Genomic DNA, 16,779 nt, shown 5'->3' on the forward strand with positions numbered 1-16,779 from the left:
ATTATACAGACAGATACAATAGCTTGTGTACCAGTACAAAAGTTTCCACCCCACCTCAGATTGGCCCACCTGGAGAATCAACTTTGGCTGTGTGTTCTTTCCAATAAATTCTGGTATCCTGCTTCACTGTTGAATGTAGTTTCAGTGATCCTCATGCACTCCCCACCCCCCACACATACACCCCTGCTTTCTCAACAGACTCTGTCCTCATTCCTGCAGGTACGTGTCTCTCCCCCTCTCTCCTTTGTTTCTCTAAGCTGACCTAGAGTCTCTTGGATAAAAATCCAACTCAAACTGGCTTAAGCTTTTTTATACACATAACTGAAAAGCCTAGCTGTAAACTTCAGGCATAGCTGGATCCAGGCACTTGATCATTTGGCATCTGTCTCTCTCCAACCCTCAGGTCTGCTCTCCTTTGTGTTAGATTTACTTTCTGGTAGCTCTTCCCAAGTGTTTTAAATAGCATCAGGCTTAAACCTACCAGGGTGATAAACCCCATAGAAAGCACACCTTTTCCAATGGTTTAGTGCTGATCATACTGGATCACCTTTTATTGAATCATGTGGCCCAGGGATGAAAGGCACAGATGGGCCAGCTCCAGTCCTGAGCTGCACCCTGAGATCTCAGCTAGTCGGGGGTAAAGTCAGCCCTTCCTAAACCACATGGACAGAAGTGAGGAAGGGATGGTTGCCTAGGGAAAATATGGGTGTGCTTAGCAGCAGAAGGAAGATGGGAAAGTGGGATGGCAAACCAACATGGTGCTGACTTGGAGGAAGGCTTCACTTGACCAGTTCTTAGTTGTCTCTCTTGAAAAACTGGGTGTGGCATCCAGATGGATTCTCTGTTCTTGGACGTCTCACAGCCTGGCTTCCTCTCACAGCCTTGGGCAGGCGACCTGGGTTAGAGCAGCTCCCACATCTTTCAATGTCATTGCCATTCTTACCACTCCTTTCCCCTGTTTCTGCTCCCATTGGAGACTCTGTGGTACAGAGCCAGGCAGGGAGGGAGGTAAGAGAAAGGAAGAGATAGGATGGAAAGGAAGAGAAGGAAAGAGAGGCAGAAGCCCAAGAGCAAACTTACAAAGCTGTGCCAGTGCTGGGCGCCTCGGCCCCCCCCCTCCTCCCTCCCACATCCCCCAGCCTATGAGTGGTATGTCACAGCTTAGCTGTGCCAGCACCCTGGATGGGCTGGGCTCCAAGCCCCCACTGCTTTGTCAGGGTATCATTATCCCTATTCTGCAGCTCTTGTCACCTGGAGGTTCTTTCTTCTCCGCTGGCCCACACACGGAACCTGCACACAGGTGCCTCTGTGTTTGTCTCCTGTCTGACACCTCTTAATTGCCACCACCTTTGGGGCCCTCTCCATGGCTGCACAGCCAGTGCCTTTGCCCCGATGTGTGCTATCCCTGTCCCAAACCCTTTTCCCCTCCTCTTGCCTCTTTCTGACTGGCTTCTCTAGGACTAGAGAGACAGCCAAGACCTCTGCTCCAGGGAGCCTCCTTGTCCTCCCTGGGAGGACATTGGTGGAGAAGCCAGAGCTCAGGGGAGGCACAACCAGGCTCCTGGGCACATCCACTCAACTGACCACCCGGTAAGAACTGAGCAAGCACCCAGTGTCTTCCACAGTCTTCTCCACAGCTTCAGATTAGCTGCTCCTCTACTTGTTATCCTATGCAGAAGACCCACTTTCCCTGGGTCCCCTGTCTTTGTCCAGCTGTGCAACTTTTCCTGGGGTTTTGGAGATAGCAAGGGCCCTGAGTGAGATCTGCCTCCAGTTCACTGTGGAAGCCTTGGACAAGTCTCTTGCCCTCTGGGCTCCTCAGTTGCTCCACAATGAAGAGGTTGAAACTAGATCAGGGAAGTAAATTCTGGCACACATGCCACCATTTCTAATCCAGTGCCCATGGCAGACATTGCTAATCAATAGTAGCACTCTGTTCTCAGGACACACTCCAGGCAGCTGCTACTCATCATTCAGCATTAACTCGTGACTTGAAACTTCTTTGCCACTCTGGGCTGGTTGATCTCTAAGGGCCCTTCCAACATTGACAGTCAAGGATGCTTTTGGCCTGGTTGAATCAATATCACTCCCCTCACTTCCCATTTCTCCCTCCAGCTCATTCTTTTGATCATCCCCATTCCTCTCCCTCTCTCTTCTTGCCTTATTTCTAAGCTCCTGCTGCTGAGTCCATGTAAACCCTAGATGATGTCTGGGTCTCCAAGGTTCTGTTTACTGTCACTCAACTGCAAGCTCCTTGAAAGTTACATTTTCCAGGCAGTCACACTTACATATGTTGGGTGGTTCCGTGGCATTGGCTCTGGGGAGGGAGTCAGTGATAGAGACACCAGAGATAGTCAGAGGAGGAGCAGGACTGATGTGACCAGAGAGATATTAAGAAAGAGATAAAGGGTGGGCAGACAGAGGGGCTAGAGTTAAATTTATGTATTAATACCATACTGGTAGAAATACGGAGGGGCAGTTTGAATGGAATTTATCCTGGACCCCCAAGGTCACAGTGGGAGGGAGGACCAGGTAGGATCTAAAAGAGAAGGTCAAAGGGGGCATGTAAATTAGTTGACAAACATTAAGTGGGCAAAGGGATTCTTTGATTCAAAGGCGCTATTAAGAATTGTGATAGGGGCGACTGGGTGGCTCAGTTGGTTAAGCGTGGGTCTTCGGCTCAGGTCATGATCTCATGGTTTGTGAGTTTGAGCCCCGCATTGGGCTCTGTGCTGACAGGGCAGGCAAAGCTTGCTTGGGATTCTGTCTCTCCCCTTCTCTCTCTCTCTCTCTCTCTCTTTCTCTGCCCCTCCTCCACATGCTCTGTCTTTCTTTCTCTCAAAATAAATAAATAAACTAAAAAAAAAAAGAGTTGTGATAATGATAGGGACTTTTGGTGGGCGCTTCCTGCATATAAAAGCATCCAGTAGTTATTGATCAGAAGAGTTTGGTACAAGAAGGTGAGTGCTGGCCAGCAGCCAATTAGAGGCTAAAAGCAAAGCCTCACCGAAGTGGCAGGACATGTCTCTTCCATCAGAACTGCTTAGAGCAGTTTCAGAATTTCAGGAAGTCCTGCCCACTTTATCTGAGGAGCATATGAACATGCACAGGGGCCAACCAGCTGGGAGAAGAGTGACCACAAGAAAACCATGTATCTGCGGGCCTGGGTTCAAATCCCAGTTCATTTACTTACTAACTGTGAGATTATGACCTCAGATTTCTCATCGTTAAAATAAGGATAAGCAGCATCTAACTCATAGGGTCATCGTAAATGTTAAATAAGAATGTGTGTTGGATTGGCCAGCTGGCTCAGTCAGAGTGAGCAACTCTTGATCTCAGGGTCATGAGTTCGAGTCTGTAGAGATTACTTAAATAAAGAAATAAACTTAAAAAAAAAAAGAATGTGTGTGAAGTACTCAGCACAGTGTCAGGCTTGTGACTGATAATAAACAGTAGCTGGTAAGTTGGTGATGCTAGCCAGCATTATTATGGTGGGTGATGACCCATCTAAGGGGTCCCAGGAGTGACCGCCTAATCCACTCACTTTATATATACCAGGTGCTGGCCTGTTTACCTGTGTTACCAACTTTACTGGTGTGATTCTCCCGGGCACACCATCTAATTCCCCTACGACAGATATATCTTGTCTCAACCGAAAAGGCTGCAATTCAAAATGCCTGCTCTTGGGTGGGGATTACCAATGGTGTAGAACGAGCTGGACAGCTCCCCTCGGGCCTGAGAGGAAGGGCTGGCTGTTGCCTACCACGCAAAAGCCAGGTGTGGAGAATAGCGCCAGGGTTGGGTGACCGGGCCTGGGAAGGGGCTCCAAGATTCTGGCAAGAGGGGCTGCTTCTCAAGTTAGTCTTTGTCTCCTTCGCAGTCATGCTGTGGGCTTCCCAGTCCAGGCTGCCAGCCTGCTCAGCAGCCCCTCCTTTGCGAAAGGAAATGGGAAGGCAAACAGAGTTTGTGTTGCTGCCTGTGAGGTTGCCGCAGGAGTCTGCCTGGCTGGGGTTAGCAAGGGCCAGCCAGGCTGTGGGCCAGCGGTGGGGGTGCTGGGGACCGGGATCCCAGGATGAGGCTGATGGGGCAGCTCCCCAGATCCCCCCAAGCTGACCTCCGCTGTTTTGCTGAGGCTTGAACTGAGGTGGTACGAATGGAATGAGCCAGGGCCCGTTGAACCCCGTGTGTTCTGTGCATGTGTCTGCCAACATGCAGAAAAGGAGGCCCAGGCCAGGTGGGAAGAAAGCCCAGCCTCCCGGCAGGGTTCTACCCATAGGACGTGAGTGGTGCCCACTTGAGCCTTGACACCACAGTTATTTTGAAGATGCCCCATCAGCAGGGCACCGTGCCCTCAGGCCACGACACAGAGCCAAAGAGGAAAAGCTAGGGAGTCACACAGCCATGGGTTCGGGTCCCAGCTTTGCCATTTACTAGTGTGACCTAAGGCTAGCGCCGGCTCTGTGAGCAACCTGTGCCTCAGTTTCCTCACCTATAAGTTAAGGGTAATAAAAATGGGCTCCTGACAGGATTAAGTGAGAATGATGCATATGTAGTATTTGGCCCAGGTCTGGCACAGAGCAAGTGCTTGAAAAATATTACTATTATTCTTCTAATTATGACCATTGTTCATGAGGTCCCAAGATGTGTTGCTGAGCAGTTACACAAATTCCAGCCCAGGAAGTTCATCAGGCCCAGTGTGGGAGTGGATCTTATCAAATCCAGTGTGATTTGGTCCTTGTCCTTCTGCCACCCTGAGGAAGTGGCCGGGACCAGTCATAGAGGAGCTGAAGTATCCCTGCAGGACACTGCAAAACCCCTTCTCCCGGGGCCACCTGATCATACAGCTGGGAAACAGAAAGAGATCTCAGATGATGCCCCTCCTTGACCCCTTCAGCCTTTGTCCTGGCCAGGGTCCACGGGGAGGCAGAGGGATAAAGAATACATGTCTCTGACCAGTGCTGCCCACGGTGGCTGTCTGCCTACTCCTGGGAAACTGAGCAGGGACTAGGCCCAAACCTGCTGGAATTTCCCTGGGTTTCAGTCCTGACAGGATGTCAGAGCTGGCCGTGGCAAGAGACAGCCTGCTAGTTCTCCAAGCAGTGAGAAAGCAGGAGGGGAGCCATCACTTATGATTTCAGACAGAGGAGCCCATGAGGGGCCCCCACACCCTCTCTTTTGGGGCCCATCCTCCTCCTCTTGCCTTCTTTCTCTTTAGGAACAGACTGTGTTCCTGTGTTTACCTGAGAGGCAGGGGGTGGGGGCGTTGCTGCGTCTGGGTATTTCTCCATATGTGGGTCCTTTCTCCACCCCGGCGGATGCCTGGGCTGGACTGTATATTTCCGGAGTTGCCTACTTGAATCCCAAGCTTTTATTTTTAGAAGATTACAAATGCGGGGGCTGGGAGGAGGGGCCTGGGGGCCCAGCGCCAGGGTGGGGGAAGAAGTTCAGGGGTCTGAATATAGTGACTGTGGGACAGAAGTGAAGTTAGGCACTAAGGGGAATAAGTGAGATGGTGGGGAAAATGAGGTGAGGAAGTAGGGAGATCCCACTCTACTAGTGCCCTGGAGTGATGATCAGAGTCTTTTCTGGCTGGGCTGGGTTGGGGGGAGAGGGGAGGGGAGGCTTGTGGAGGGGGATGGGTCAAGGGTCACCTCTTAGGCATGTAGCTGGATCCCCAGGGAGGCTGAGAAGCCTGGGAAAGAGACTGAGAAAGTCTCCCTTCCCCCTCCCTGGGCCTTGGGGACTGGGAGAGCAGCTTCCTGCACTGACTACTCCTACTCCTCGGGCCCCCCAGGCTGGGGACTGGCCGGGGACAGCTTAACCCTTCTGGTGCTGGTATCAGGGAAAGCAGAGAGCAACACAGAGGTGCACACATCTTCTCACACGGGTGGCCCACACAGGTGCAAGCTTCCTCTTGCTGTCCTGCTCAATACACTCATCCCTGGGTCCTGACCCCACAGCCCCAGATGGCCTGAAGCGGCCAGAATTCAGGAGATTCTCTTCTCCCAGAGCACAGAGGGAAATGGGGGTGCCGACCCCAGGGATGGTTGGCACAGCATCTGCTCCTTCCCCAGTGGGTGAACCCAAAGCTTACAGGGTTAGTAAGTCCCCATCCTACAATGAAGGGGAGGCCCTGGGCTGAGAGGAAACTTCAGGTCAAGTCAGGAGACCTGGTGTGCCTGCCTATTTCTGTATAACCTTGGGTAGTCACTTAACCCTCCGGGCTTCAGATGCAACCTCTGAAAAACATGAGGAAATTAGACCAGAATGGTCTTTCATTCCCTGGAGTTCCAAGACCAAGGCAGCCCTAAGTTCCCAGACACGGAAGTCCAGGGCCTTCCTCTCCACCTGTTCCATGAAGGCAGGAAGCCATTTGCTTTCTTCAGCCCTGAGTAAGCGTGCCCAGCGTGGTGCCTTGCACATACTCCTCCAACTAGCCGTGATAAACAAGTAAATAGATGAATGACCCACCCTTGACTTACAGACTTTTTCCACTGTCTCCTCAAGAGCATTAGACTAAGAGTCAGCAAGACCTGGCCGGGGTTCAAATTCTGACTGTTACTCACCAGCTGTGAGGCTTGGGGGCACAAGCCCTTCCAAGCCTGAAGTGTATTTATCTGGAAAATAGGGGCTAGAAGTAAAACACTTACCTTACAGACTTGTCAGGATTAAATCCAAAGAGCTTTTGTAAACTCTAAAGTGATTATACAAAAGCAAGAAGCACACTGTTATTGGTAATATTGCTGTTAATCCTAGACCTGGTTCAGAGGGATGGTTCAAAGGGATGGTGGTTTTAAGCCTGAAGGATCTTGATAGTCAGGTAGGTGTCTAACCTCTCCAGGCCTCACTTTTCCCATCTGCAAAATGGGGATTATGATCGTGCCTACAGCAGAGGGTTGTGAGTGTCAATGAGAGAGTACATATACAGGGTTTGCAGAATCTCTGGCACGTGGCAATCTCCACAAATAGTGGCTGCTATTATTTTCACCTCCCCTCTCCATTAATTCTTCCAGCTTCCTCACCCCCAGCCTCCCACCTGGAGGAAGCGGACCTTTCACCCTTACCTTCTGTTCATGACTGCAGATAGTGGATGAAAACATCTAGCAGAAGAAGCTGCCTTCCTCACAGTCCTTAGAGGGGGCAGAGCAGGAGTGAGTGTTGCTGAGGAGAGGCCAGAAGATGAGGGCAGTGTATGTGTGGAAGGGAGGAATGGGGGTCGGAGACCGTCCCAGCACCCTCCCCAGCAACCCAGGATTGAGGCCACTCCGCCTGCCAGGCTGGGCGGCAGTGATGTTGGGAGCTGCTTATCAGGTTAGAGCGGAGCCGCTGTCTCTGGCTGTCTCTGCACATTACCCAACCCATCCGTCCCGCTCTCCTGCGCGCCCTGCCTGCCCCCAGCTCTGCCTGCGCTAACTAGTTAATTGGATCTTAGCTAACCTGGTTATGGGCCAAGTCAGCCCAGCTCCTCTGCCTCCAGAAGCACAGGTGGGGGCAGGGCAGAGCGCTGTGCATGTGTGTGTGCAAGCATGTGTGCCTTTGGGTAGCGGCCTGTCTTGGAGCCCTTGTTCTAAGCCTCCCAGGATCCCCTGAGTCCATGGAGACTGGATTTGGGTGCCTGAAGTGAGCCCCGAGCACCCCAATCTGCTGTGAGTGGTTGAGTGGTTGAGGGCACAGGCACTGAATCATACCACCCTATTCCAAAGCCCAGCTCTGTCGCTGCTAACATAATCTGTATGACTTCGAGGTGGCTGAGCCCCAGCTTCCTCCTTTGTAAGCTGTATTATAAAATAATAAAATGTACCACCGAGGGTGGTTGCGAAGATGAAGAGAAACAGAACATCCACCTCGGTGCCTGGCACTGAGTAGGCACTCCGTGAATGATAACTGCGATCGCCGTCATCCTCACTGCGAGGCACATGAGTGGGCTCCAGCCACGTCCCCCATCCTGGGGTGGGGTGGGAGGCATCTAAGGGTGGAGGCGGGAGAAGCTTTCATTCACTGTTGCTTGCAGGTGTTTCCTCTGAGGCGAGACTCCAATCTCCTCAATTGTTCCTTATGCAAATGTTATGCTAATGACACATCAGCACACCCCTGGGCCCAGTTTGGGGAAGGTGAAGGGTGGGTTGATTCCCCTCGTTTCACTTCTGCCCAGTTTGTCCCCTTCCAGCCCCCAAGGAGGAGCAACTCTTGGTCCTCTGACAACCCCAGTCCTCAGGGCAGAGAGAAAGAGAGAGAGAAAGGGAGAGAGAAAGACCCCGATGGTGAGAGAAACAAAGAAAGGCCCCAGTCTTGGTAGGAGACGGACAGCATCATCATCGCCATAATCATCAACATCAAAAAGGCCTTTGGAAACGTCAGATTCTTCCCCGCCCTGTGCGGGCTACTCTACAATTACTGAGGCCCAGTTTAGGGCCCTGGGGAGCTGGGGGGAGGGGGGTGGTGAGGAGGAGTTTGGAGGAGGGAGGGGGAGAGCTAGGGTTTGCTAAGAGACAAGTGGCCATTCTCTTATTGTCCTTGAGGGCAGGGGCCGCACTTGGGCCCCCCCTGCCCCCCCCACCCCGCCCAGCGCCCCAGCTTCTGACAGAGGGTAGGCTCACAAATAAAACAGAGAGACGCAAATAAGAAAGTGATCCTGAGTTGGCCACAGCAGGTTCTTGTCCTGCTCTGCTTCCACTTTCTTACCAGCTGCGTAGATTCACCTCTTTGTCTGGTTTCCCAGGCTATAAAATGGGCATCGACATTCCTGCTTCTCCAGGTTCTTGCAAAAATTAAATGAGATCCCATAGGCCTCAATGAAGATGATCCACTTGGGCAAACAGAGTGATAGCCAAGGCAAAGCCAGTGCCCATCCCCGCTCCGTGGCCCCACATTAGGGTGGTCAAACAAAACTGGTCCCACCTTGCACCTGGTAATTTGACGTGTGATCAGTTTTCTGAACCAAGGTAGATAGTAAAATCAAATGGTGTGTGCCCTCCCCAACTAGGTGGGTTTGAGATTGGAGTCTCCACTGAACATTTAACCTGCCCTCTGAGTTAATGTTGGACAGGATTTACAGTTGAACTGTAGTCTTCTGATGCTGTCCTCTGGATGGTCTAAAAACAGAGATGGGAGGGGATGTACGAGGATGACACTGTAGGCAGCTGCTGCAGCAGCCAGGGGTGCTGACGAAGCCAATGTGGAACCAGCCTCTTCCCTGTGGGGAAGTCCGGCAGACACTGCTGTCGTTGTGCTGACATGTCCAGGCCTGTAGGCACCGCCACCATGACCCCTCCAGTCCCTGTAGAGAGGAACTTCAGCACTTGGAGTCTACTCGAGGGCAGACCCTGCCCTCAAGACATAATAGGTGCTCAATAAATACAAATTGGATGGACGGGGGAGACGGCCACGAGGACACTGCCAAATAAATCCCAAACTGTGCAAGCAGCAGGCCACTGTAATTAGACCAAGGAGGATAGTCAGTTATTAATATCAGACACGAGGCAGGGTTAACAGCCACTGAGGGTGGCTGTAATGAACAGAGAATCACCTCCTGTGCCCTCGGGGCCTTCCCTCCATGATGGCTTCCTGAAGAGGGCTGAAAAGGGCTGGTCGGCACCAAGTGCCCTTGCTGCCTCAGGATCTTCTGCTTTCCTGGTCCCCCAGATGATGTTTGTCTTGGTGACCCACAATTAGAGTCCCTGCCTCTCCCATTTCTGCCTCCTTCCTGGAACCCCCACAGCCTTTTATCTCTCCTCTATTATGATGCCTATCAGTACAGAGCCCAATTAGAGTTCTTTATTCCCAAGACTTATCTCCTCCATGGGATTCTAAACTCCCTGGGGACAGGATTTATCCTGTGCCCATTTCTGTGTCCCAGTGGTGGAAGCCAGCACACGGCCCCTGACCATCACCCTTCTATAAGAAGGAGGAGAGGGGGAGTTACAGAGAGAAGGTAGAGAAGACATGAGGGAGAGGGAGGGCAGGCTAGCTCAATGAGGGAGGGAAAGAGAGGAGAAGCAGGGAGAAGGAAGGAAGAGGGAAATAGCAAGGCAGCCATGTCTGTTCTCTGGGTCAGGGGACACAAGCCTAGCCCTGCCTTTGGTGTCCATAGTCTTCTTGGAAAGATAAGGAGACCCCCTGTCCTCCTGTCTTGTCGCTGGCACTGGTTCACATGTCCCTGGCTTGGACCTGTTCTCTTGGCCCTGCCAGTCCCCGTCCCCTCACTCCCTGGCTCCCCTTGGCAACCTGCCCCTGAGGAGGTGCTCCTGGGTGCCATCCAGGGGGTGGGGGCCGGGCAGGAACCACGCCAAGCCAGGGAGCACGGCCAGGAAGGAGTCGGCAAGGCAGATGCCGCCCCTCTCCTGCTGCCTTGATTAGAGAAATTGAGATGTTAATAATATTCCGAGATGCAAGGTGCTAATTAAAGTTAATTACTGTTTCCTTGTGAAGTAACCTCTCCTCGTGTTTACCAGGAGCAAGGCTGCCAGCCGCTCCCCTGGCTCGTGCCAATCACGATGCCCGCTGCTCGGTGTCCCCACACCCTCACAGGTGCCCTCAGCTGCCCCAACCCAGGCCAGGCGGACATCACAACCCGAGGTTGCCAGGTCCTGCCTCTTGGCATATCACCGAGCAGCCTTGCCGAGGAGCATGGGAGCACGTGAGCTTGAGTGTCCTGTGGAGCCCAGGGATGGGACTTGTGGCCTCAGTGGCTGCTACCCTGATCCTCTGTTCCTCCTGCAGACTCCTGCAGAGTCTCTCCCTGTCTCTCTTCCAGCTCCTGGACCAGGCGCAATTTACTTAACCTCTTAGAATCTCAGTTTTCCTATCTGTAAACGGGGCTAATAATTCCTACCTTGTACAGTTGCTGTGAAGATCACATGAGACACTGCCTATAAAATGCTCACCACAGTCACATAGTTGGAATTTAATAAGCTCTCAATTAAGGTTAACTGTGATTATTGTTGTCTTTGTTAATAATCCTCTCCCTCCCAAATCCCTCTTCTGTGTGGTCTGGCTTTGGGACTGGGGATGGGTCAGTTGAGTATACACAAGTCCTCCACACAACTGGGACAGCTCCCCCTCCCCCGCCCCCAGGCACACTGCACACAGGATCCTACACCAACACACCTGGGAAGCACACACACCCCTTGTATGGTGCCTCCCTCTCCCTGGCCCCAACACATCCTCTTATGGCGCCATCCCGGTTTCAGCCTCACCCAGGGAAGTAGAGAGAAGAGGGAGGAACCTGACAGGGTTCTGTAAGAAGTAGAGTTCTGCAAAGCCCAGAATGTATGTGTGTGTGTGTGTGTGTGTGTGTGTGTGTGTACACATGTGCACGTGGACCTCCCTGCCCCCACCCCGACCCCCCATGTGTCTCTGCTCTTGTGTTCCAGGCTGCACAGGGCTTTGGGGGAGAGTCCACCCTCTTGGGATCCAAGTCAGGTTGCCATGACAACCACTGCAGGTGTGCCCCTCTGATCTCCTCCACTCCCCCATGACACATAGCCATTCTGGCCAGTTCGGTTGGGGGGGGGGGGAGGAGACACTAGCTCTCTGATGGGAGTCTCTCCGTCCTCACCCGGGCTACCACCACTGTCCCTTGCCTGCCTTCTGGGCTGGAGAGTGGGCCAGGGGACAAGGCAGAGTCCCGTGAAAGAATTCATTCTTCATCCCCAGCTTCCTGTGGGGCTTAGAGCTAACGAGTGAATATTGCTGTCACCTTTGGTTTGGCAGGATGGAGGCTTCTGAAGGGGCCTCTCTGGATATACCATAGGTAATCAAGGGGTTAAGACCTCTCTTCTATTTGCATGCACCGCCCCTACTCAGGAGTATCTCAGGCTTTTGCTCTGAGGGAAGCACTGGCCAGCCCCTGCTGGGCCATTTCCTGTTTATGGGCCTGGAAGGGTAAGGGAAGGATAACTGAGGCTGGGCATCTGGGCCAGATTTGGGAGTGAGGGTGGGTCAGTGTCTGAGACACACTGATGGCACCTGAAGGCCCTGGGAAACTGCCATGGCTCAGCCCTTCCTACACTCCACCCACTGTAGCCCCAGACCCAAATTCCAAGCCTAGCCTTGGTGAGAGCAGACCCTATCCTTGGCCCCTATCCAAGCTTAACTTCCTCCTGCCCAAAGCCCCTGCCCCTAGCCCCTCTGGGAGCCTGGATGCCTTCCCCTAGATCTCCTGCCCCCAGGCTCTAGCTCCTCCACCTCCACCGCTGCTCTCTCCTCACACCCACTTCCCCAGTCCACCTCTCATCCCCAGGCCACCTCCTCCTCCCACCTTCCACACCTCCTTCCTGCTCTGTGCTCAGTCCTTCTGGCCTTTATCCCTACTCAGCTGTGGCCCACCAGCCCTCTCTCTTGCTCCCTTTTCTTGCCGTTCCTACAGAATCCCCAAATAGATTTCCTCTTCATTTATTCATTCGTTCATTCAGTAAACATTTTGAGTGGTGATAAAGAAGTTAAACAAGATTCTTGCCCCCTGCAAGCTTTTATTCTAGTGGGAAGAGACAGAAATTGGACACACAAACAAATAAATGAAATGACGATAGACTGGGATAAGGTCAAGGAAAAGGACAAAGGGGAGCTATGACAGAGACCACAAGGGCACCTTCTAATCCCCTACTTAGTTATGGAGTCAGAAGGGTCATAGAGAGTGGGGAACAGGGGCCACCTGGAGGCAGAGGTTTGGCAAAGGCGGTCCTCCCAGCTCATCTGTAAGCAGTGCACTCTGAGGCCAGAAGACCTTGTTGCTATCCACCCACTCCCACCTGCTGTAATGGATACCTTCCTCTTCAGTCAACCTCCTCAGACCTCCCCCCTGCCATCCCCACCCCAGCCCCGCCCCTGCTCCCACCCCACCGGCTCCTTCCAGCTCCTGGGCTCCCCTGATAATGCCGAGGAGGTGAGGGGCAAGAGCATCTGTCCTTGGGGGATCGAAAGGGGAAATTGAATGAGCAAGAAAAGCGTGCCCATGTCAAAATACAGCTTCAAACCTGAACAAACTACTACAGCTGTAAGAAATAAAATATGCATGTGCTGAGGGGTTTTGGAGGGATCATGGCCAGGAAAGGGTTCATCGGGGCAATTTTCTGTAGGCGCAGCACTTTGAGTGTTGGAGCACGTGCAGAGGGCACTGGGCATGTGGAAGAGCTCCAAGCCACATGGAATTGCAAGCATATTCACAAACACAGCTCGGGGACTTTGCCCTTCCCAGTGCTGCAGCCCCATGAAATATTTAGGTTTCTGGACATTGCTCATCCCTTATTGTCCCCCTCAGCAAGTACACTTCCCCTACATCATTTATGGCTGTCCCCTTTCCTCGCTTGGAGTACTGCAGAAAAGGGAAGATCAGATCCCAAACTGGAGGAGGGTCTGTCCTAACCCTGTGGCAAGGGGGCAGGATCCATGCCTAACTTCTCACATAGCCCTCCCCGCACTGCATAGGCAAGGAGGGTGAGTCTAAGAGCTAAGAGTTCATTTGCAGCCTGAAAGACTGAGGAAGCAGAATAAGGAGAGAGTTTGGAAGATGCAGATGTCCTGGTTCCAGAAGGGAAAGGAAAGGAGTCTGGGAGTGATGAGAAAAGTTGCATTTATTGAGCGCTTACAATTTATTGGACTAAGCTGGTTACATGCACCATCGCCTTAAATCCACACAAAAAATTTAGGATTTATTATCCCCATTTCATAGCTAAGAAACTGATGCTCAGAGAGGTTAAGTGACTTGTTCAAGGCAGTCCAGACAGTCCAGCTCCAGAAGCCAAGCTCCACAGACTCCAGCGAGGTCTCTCCTTAGTTGGGGTTGGGAAGGGGGAGGGGGTCAGGGGAGTCATGCCAGGCAGTGTCTGTCCCCTTCCCTCCTACTCCCAGAAGATGAGGCTGCTTTCAGTATAACCCCCTCTCCCTGCCCCTGGTTCAGCCCCAGCCAGAACTCCTAAATACTTCACCTGTTTATTATTCAAATATTGCTGGCCAGAGATTGGGAGACCCTGAGGAAAGGTGAAGAGGAAGGTGAGGAGATGACAAGGGAGAGCCAGAGAGAGTAAGAGGGAGAGCAAGAGACAGAGAGAGACACAGGGGCCAAGCAGAAAGCAGGGGCGTTGGAGGGAGCACTGGTGACAGAAGGCCAGGATGTACAGTGACCCACAACCTGGACAGTTAGAGCTCAGCCCATCCACTGGCCGGTGATGGAATGGATGGAAGGTGATAGAAGGAACTCCTACTCCCCACCCCCAGCTCTGTCTCCACCCACCCTTCCACCTTCACACCCGAGCTTCTCCTTCCCCTCCCCCACCATCTTCTCAGGAACAATTCTAATTAGACTAAGTGACTAAGAGGAGGTTTCAGCCTGAGCAGCCAATTAGGCCTGGAAGAAGGGAAGGGAGCCCCCCCCACCAAGTCTCCCACCCCCACCCAACCCCCTCATCTGTCTTTTACCTGGACCAAGTATTCTTAGCCCAGGACTCCAGACTGTCATTCAAGTTTCCCTGATACTCCTCCTTCCTCACTGCCCACTGTGCCCCATTACCTGTTTCCAGACAGTCCCCAGCCCACTGCTTAGTCCCCGTCTTGAGCCCCTCCATCCTCAGGCCTTGAGTCCATTCAAGAGTCTCTGGCGGGGGGGGGGGGGGGGGGGGGGGGGGGGGGGGGGGGGGGTGCAAGGAAAGAGTGGGGTCCTCCTTGGGAGGCTGTCTTTCTGAGTCTCTTTATTTCTGATGTTTCTCCTCTGTCTCTCCCTCTCTCTCTTCTCTTCCTCTGGCACTTATTTCTAACATCCGTGGACCAGGCCTACTGGTTGCCATGGAGACGCAGTGTGCAGCTGGATGGTGAGTGTGTGAGAGGAGCTGTGTGTGCTCTGCAGCACGGGGCGGGGTGGGGGTGCCAGTTGCTGCTTGTGAAACGTACCCATGTGCAAGAAATCTTTCTTCGAGGTTTCTTTCCCTGAAGGGAGACCCAGACCAAGGGGGAGACTCCCAAAAGGCCCCAATGATCCTAAAACACTTGGTGATATTCATCAGGGACACATCCTCCCCCGCAGCCCCTGCAGGTCAGATACTAAATTCTGTTCAGTCCAGACTCTGGACCGGCAGATTCTGGAGGGACCCCAACCTGCCCCTCCTGTCTGAGGAGAGGATTGGGAACCCTGGGAAAGGAGCAGGAGTGGGCAGAGGACTTTCCTGTACAGAACAGCTGGAGTACAGATTAAGCTGTGCAGATGGACCTACTGATGAGGCCAGCAACCCCCCAACACCACTCCAGGGGCTGCGGGTGGGGAGGAAGTTGGACCAGCAAGCTGGAAAATCCCCTCCATTTCTATACATCTTACCCTGTATTTGTCCAGCCGGTCGGGAGAGGTAAGAGACCTAGTTTCCTGCCCTCAGGAAGCTTAGCATCTTAGAGGCATCAGGCTAACCCCTTTATATTGTCTCCCACCCCAGGGCCTTGGCAGCTGCCCTTTCCTTCGCCTGGAATGCTCTGTTCTGAGCTCTACATCTCCAGGTTTCCTCAGATAAGCTACTCAGGCCACAGTGAGTAAGGCAGCCCCTTCCTTTCCCCCACCTCCAGTTAGCCTCCTTCATGTCCTACTGTTTGTTTCCTTCACAGCACTTTAACACAATCTGTAATTATCTCATTTGTTTGTTTGTTTATTGTCTGTCTTCTCTACTGGAATGGAAGTTCCAAGAGACAGTAGGGATCATGCCTGTCTAATTCAGTGCTGTAATGCCAGCACCTGGCACCGGGCCTACCACATAGTAGGTGCTAAATATGTGTTCAGTAAAAGAATGGACAAATTCTTTCACTGAAGTGCCACAAGAATCCTCGGTGATGGTGAGCATTATTATTCCCATTTTACAGATGAAGAAATGAAGGCTCAGTCACCTGCCCAAGGTCATACCACTAGGAAGCAGTACAGCCAGATTTCTAATGTAAGTCTCTGATTCCAGATGTGAGGGAAGGAGGTAGGGACCATCTTTCCTAACCTTCAATGCACCTGGCTCCTGTTCCTGTTTGTCTGTGGGTGTCTCTACTCCCATCCCAGGCATCCCCACAGAAACCTGTGCAGAAAAGCGAGAAGGACAGTTAAAACCTGTAAAGAATGTGAATTTGGGGCACCCGGGTAACTCAGTTGGTTAAGCGTCTGACTTCAGCTCAGGTCATGATCTCATGGTTCGTGGGTTCGAGCCCCAGACAGACTTTGTGCTGACACCTCAGAGCCTGGAGTCTGCTTTGGATTGTGTGTCTCCCTCTCTCTGCCCTTGCCCTGCTCTCTCTCAAAAATAAACAAACAAACAAACAAACAAACAAACAGAACAAAAGAATGTGAATCTGACCTTTTTTTCCAGGATCTCTCAATGGCTCCTCTTTCCCTCCTTAAGTTGACCAGCAGGGCCTTCTAATTCTGCACCACCACCATCCCCCTTCCTTTTCAACTTTACCTGCCCTCCTCAGTTACCTTCCCCTCCTCCTACCCCAGGTCCTTTCACACACAACTCCCTCAGCCAGATCTGTCCAGCTGGGACACCACCCCTTCCAGGAAGCCTTCTGGACTCTACTGGAGGAGACACCTCCTTTAGCATACCAGCCTAAATTTACAACTCAGGGCAGGGCTGAACACATGCTGTGGTTATTATTTAGCTGTTTGCCTTTCCCATAGAGACCATGTGTCATTCTTGGGGTGTCCCAGTACCCTATGCTGGGCTGGCACAAGGGACAGGCTCAGGAAATGTTTACAGAATAAGTGAACAATCAGCAGCAGGATTCTAATATCCATGTCTCTTGACCCCTGACATCTTTTCCAGG

The 16,779-nt window shown here is 52.4% G+C and overlaps 3 long non-coding RNA genes across 3 annotated transcripts; 1 reads left to right on the plus strand and 2 right to left on the minus strand.

Moving 5' to 3' along the window:
* Nucleotides 1-522: 522 nt before the first annotated feature.
* LOC123605252 lies at nt 523-7,711 on the minus strand. Its single transcript, XR_006715688.1, has 2 exons — nt 7,065-7,711; nt 523-979 (listed from the first exon to the last, which is right to left on the minus strand). It is a non-coding gene; the product is annotated as an uncharacterized LOC123605252 (long non-coding RNA).
* A 3,659-nt stretch (nt 7,712-11,370) lies between these two features.
* Nucleotides 11,371-15,762, plus strand: LOC123605278. Its single transcript, XR_006715697.1, has 4 exons — nt 11,371-11,443; nt 14,765-14,804; nt 15,417-15,506; nt 15,655-15,762. It is a non-coding gene; the product is annotated as an uncharacterized LOC123605278 (long non-coding RNA).
* On the minus strand, nt 13,554-16,183 carry LOC123605283. Its single transcript, XR_006715701.1, has 2 exons — nt 14,507-16,183; nt 13,554-13,769 (listed from the first exon to the last, which is right to left on the minus strand). It is a non-coding gene; the product is annotated as an uncharacterized LOC123605283 (long non-coding RNA).
* Between the last annotated feature and the right edge of the window lie 596 nt (nt 16,184-16,779).

This window comes from Leopardus geoffroyi, chromosome A1 (genome assembly GCF_018350155.1).
Source record: "Leopardus geoffroyi isolate Oge1 chromosome A1, O.geoffroyi_Oge1_pat1.0, whole genome shotgun sequence".
Classification (NCBI taxonomy): domain Eukaryota; kingdom Metazoa; phylum Chordata; class Mammalia; order Carnivora; family Felidae; genus Leopardus; species Leopardus geoffroyi.